This window comes from Crocodylus porosus, unplaced genomic scaffold (assembly GCF_001723895.1).
Source record: "Crocodylus porosus isolate Cpor-Errol unplaced genomic scaffold, CroPor_comp1, whole genome shotgun sequence".
In the NCBI taxonomy this organism is placed as follows: Eukaryota; Metazoa; Chordata; order Crocodylia; family Crocodylidae; genus Crocodylus; species Crocodylus porosus.
This window is the reverse complement of record NW_017728886.1, coordinates 220,823,991-220,828,725: the sequence shown is the minus strand read 5'-3', so window position 1 is coordinate 220,828,725 and position 4,735 is coordinate 220,823,991. Positions and strand designations below refer to the sequence as shown.

The 4,735-nt window shown below is 42.1% G+C and overlaps 1 long non-coding RNA gene across 1 annotated transcript in view; it reads left to right on the top strand.

Annotated features, from left to right (window-relative positions):
- LOC109305508 overlaps nt 1-3,740 on the top strand; it is a 6,979-nt gene extending 3,239 nt beyond the window's left edge. The window contains exons 2-3 of the long non-coding RNA XR_002099636.1: nt 186-188; nt 3,728-3,740. This is a non-coding gene — a long non-coding RNA (uncharacterized LOC109305508). The remainder of the gene's footprint in view (nt 1-185; nt 189-3,727) is intronic.
- Nucleotides 3,741-4,735: the final 995 nt, after the last annotated feature.

Genomic DNA, 4,735 nt, shown 5'->3' with positions numbered 1-4,735 from the left:
TTTTGTTCCCACATGTGCCTCTTGCCCCACCTCAAAGGGGTTTGAGGCAGGGCAAGAGGCAGGTGTGTGCTCGTCTGGATGTGCCCTATGGATATGGACAGACATTCATTTCCAGAGCTGAAAAAACAGATCAATACCTAAGACGTGCAGGTGTTCCAGCTCCCTGACTGGAGCACTACACAGAGACAGTAGAGTAGAGGACTGCTCCTTGGGTCGCCTCTGCACTTAGGGAAACTGTGATTGACAGCCTGTGCTCTGAAGGGAGCAGGCTGCTAATGGGCAGTTGGCACCTGCTGAAAACTGGCAGCTGCCAGTAAGAGCCCCTTGGCCTATAGAGCAGGTAGGGACAATGAGAACCACTGTCTCACGCCTTCCATTCCCCATAACCTGATCAAATTGGGGTGAGCCTGGTCTTTATGGGAAACAGGGGAGCATAGGTACCCAGCTCCACTCACTCATTCCACTGAGAACAGGTTGAGGTGTAGGGAAATCACTCCCCACTTCCTCCTGCACAAACTGGGATGATCCCAGTCCATGAAGGGAGCAGGAGGCAGGGAGCAGAGGCAGAGTGGCTCCACTTATCACTGAGGTATCAGCAATTGGCAGGATGAGGCAGTCCCATGCAGCTTCACCCATGGATCTGCAAGGAATGACTCCTGCCCATTGCATAGACCAAGGTGACCTGTTCTGTTTAGTAGCAGCAGGGCCCCCACAGCTCTGACAGCTTATCCCAGGTAGGGTAATAGAGAGCCAATGTTCTCCTTTCCTCCCTCTCAAAAAGCGGAGGGCTGTGGGATACTGGGGGTATCCTAGTATCAAGAGAAACATACAGCCATTCAAGCTGCCACTAGAGAAGAGAGATTTTCCTAGTTGGAAGAGCCATTTCTTCACAGAAGAGGCAAGTCTCTTCCACAAAATAAACTGTTGAACAGCTATACTCTCTCCTTGTGCTGGGAGAAAGGTATTTCTCTTGGTACAAATGTAATACCAGAATATCACCTTAAATAAGTGATGATGATGATGATCAACTAGCACAAACATTACTTTGGAACACATTTATGCTTTGCAATAAAACCAGCATCATAGCAGATTTTCTGGAATGGATTACCACAAAAAGCATTTTCTTAAATTTTTGGACTAACCTTAATAGCCAGTGATAATATAACTCCTCTCTTGGGTCTTTTCATATGGTCATTTTATGTTTCCTGAATGTTAGGCTCCAACTGAGGAAGCAGAACATGCATTGCTGGCTGAGAAAGTAGGTAAGGTGAGATGCAAGCTATACACCTGTCTTTATGTCCTACTTAAGCTGTGCCAACACACAGGTAGCTTGATGGAAATTAACCAAATATCAGATCCTTTTACTTCACTGAGAAGTCTGCTACATTTTGCAATTCACTTTACACTCCCTTTTACTTTGGATATGAAAGTCCTCTTCCTTTGTGTTCCTTTATCACTTGTGTGGTATGAACAATCATGCCCTGGCAGGAAAAGATTACACAATAGATCTTTTCCATATTTAGTGGCTGTGGTTGTATTTACTGTCTGTTGGATCTGTACTACCCTTATTTCTTTTTTTAGATCCCTAAATGTCCCTGTGGAATAATACTAGGTAAGGTAAAAAACAAAACAAAACTCCAAGTTATCATCTTATATTTCCTAATGTCTTGTACTAGAAACACATTTTTGGCTGCAGTAAGTTGCATGGTTTTGCAAGTCTTGCACAAGAGATTTAAATATCATGAGTTCTCGGAGAAGGAGAGTCTACAGGGTCTAGCAGAAGAAACACTTCTGTATGTGAATTTCCGGAGTGGAGAAAGGAAGGCCCCTTATTGTTCTGAAGTGCTTTGCTCACATCCACGGACTCTATTGGATAGCTAATAGGATTGTGCAAACACTATAATTTATCTTATTTCAAATTAAATATAGGCCAATTTTACCAAAAAATGCAGCACTCTCAAATGTTATGTTTCTATATTATAGGAATCGTTTTCTGAATTAGTCACTTTAGTTAGCCAGTAAATAAAACATCATTAAAGTCATATCAAATGAGTTCAGAGAGGAGTGGAAAACATATTTTCATCGTGTATTTATTTCCTTTCCATCTTTCTCTGAAGTATGTAGTTAATTTCTGTCTAGAGTCCAGCCCTTCCAATTGGAAAAGAAATGATGGAGATAATTAATGTCATAGATTCATAGATGTTTGGGTCAAAAGGGACCTTAGCAGATCATTGAGCCTGTCTCCCTGTCCTGGGCAGGAAAGAGCGCTGGGGTCAGACAGCCCCAGCCAGGTGCATGTCTAGCCTCCTCTTCAGGACCCCCAAGGTAGGGGAGCACCACCTCCCTTGGAAGTCCATTCCATATTCTGGCAACCCTTATTGTAAAGAAGTTCTTCCTGATGTCTAACTTATATCTGTTCTCCATCAGTCTGTGGCCATTGTTCCTAGTTACTCCAAGGGGTGCCCTGGTAACCAGAGCATCTCCTATTCCTTGCAGTCCCCCCTGATGAATTTGTAGGCAGCCACAGTAAGCCTTCTCTTGCAGAGGCTGAAGAGATCCAGAGCCCTCAATCTCTCCTCACAGGGCATTGCCTGCAGGCCCCTAACTATATGAGTGGCACTTCTCTGAACCCTCTCAAGGTTGTCCACATCTCTGTTAAGTGCAGCAAAACTGGATGCAGTACTCCACCTGCGGCCTGACCAATGCTGCATAAAGGGGCGGCTGCATAAAGGGAAAGTATCATCTCCCTGGACCTATTTGTCATGCACCTGCTAATACATGATCAAATGCAGTTAGCTTTACTGATGGCTTCATCACATTGACAACTCATGTTCATCTTGGAGTCATCTGTGACTCCAAGATCCCTTTTTGCTGCTGTGCTGCTGAGACATTCCTCCCCTAGGTTATAAGTGTGTTGGTGATTCCTTCTCCCTAGGTCCAGTACCATGCACTTGTCCTTGTTGAACTGCATCCTATTCTGTTCTGCCCACTTTTCCAACCTGTCCAGATCTGCCTAGATTTGTTGCCTACCCTCTAGTGTGTTAACTTTACCCCATAGTTTTGGTATCATCTGCAAATTTGGACATCGTGCTTTCCACGCCATCATCCAAGTCACCGATGAAGACATTGAACAGCACTGGTGCAAGGATGAAGCCTCATGGGACTCCACAGCCCACATCTTCCCAGGTTGATACCAACCCATCCACCACCGCCCTCTGGGGGTGTGATCCTTAAGCCAATTTGCCACCCACTTGACCATGCAGTTACCTATGTCACAGCTGCTCAGTTTATCTATGAGAATAGAATGAGATACTGTATTAAGGGCCTTCTTAAAATCCAAGTAGATGACATCTACTTTGATTCCTGAGTCTAAGCATTTTGTGACTTGGTCATAAAAAAAGGTTACTCAGGCAGGATCTACCTCCTGTGAATCCCTGCTGGACTCCCACCAATGTTATCCTTAATAATTTTTTCAAAGGTTTTCCTGAGGATAGAGGTGTCTATAGTTACCCAGATCCTCCTCTTTCCCCTTCTTGAAAATAGGGACCACATTGGCCCTTTTCCAGTCCTTGGTTATAACAAGTCACAGACTGGGTTTTCAGAAAGATAGCCTGTGAAAAATCCTCATGTGTGAAAGAAGTCAGTGACACTTTCATCTTGGGTGAAAAATTCAATTCAAGTGAAATAGCTAGGGAGGATTTCCTGAGAATCTAATCCTTTTTCTCAGGTGAAGTAAAGAAAAAAACCCCCAAATAACTCATATTACAAGTGACATACCTAACAAATAACTTGTAGTGACACACAATACCATATCAGCTGTTAAAGCATTTAAGTACCAACCCCTATGAACATTTATACTTTTCCTGAGCTAGGGAAGACAATATTTGAACTTTCAGATACTATTGTACTGCACCAAAATGAGGTAGAAATTATCTGTAGGATATGGAAAATTAAAACAGTAGATGTGACAGGAAGCTGAGAGGTAGGTTCCTGCCCTCCACTAAAGAGAATAACTGTGCCACCATAAAAAGTACACTTCAAATGAACCCTTTTTGCTAGTTCATTGCTAGCAGCCCAAAAGGTTTTTAAGTAGTATGTTGCTGTATTTATAACTAAAGTTTAAAGATAGGCTTAGCTGTTGACTTGTAAAGCCTTCTATCAATGTTAGTTTACTGCTGCCATTAAAAGCATCCTTTTGGGTTAAAAGTGAATCACTCTCAGGCCACTTACATGTAGGCAGCTCAGCCTTTTTGTACCTGTTATAATGCCACACAATAGCTCTATAGAGAAGAGAATTAAAAAATAAATCCCTTTTTGAACTTATTATTATTTATCTGCTCTTATTCATTTAGCACTGACAGGTCTCTGGGTCTGTACAATTCACAGATAAAGATATAGCCTCTACCCAGAAGAACACACAGTCTAAAAGACAAAGAGGAAAAATAGTGAAATAGGAGACTGGCGAGATATTAATTTACAGTAGATTTTAATTTCTTGTTTCCTCTAGTTGTCTAGTGAATATTATAAATTAGGGTAATTATAGTATTGTGTTGGTATTTGAGAGAACAAAGAAAGGAACATTATTTAGCCAAAATGTAAAAATATGAAATTTTAACCTGCCCAGTTATTTTAATGCAGATAGCTAGGAGCCTGACTACTTGGAGGGTGAGCTCTAAGGAAAACCAAGTTATTCAGCAAATGAGTATGGTTATTCAATAACACACAATGTATCATA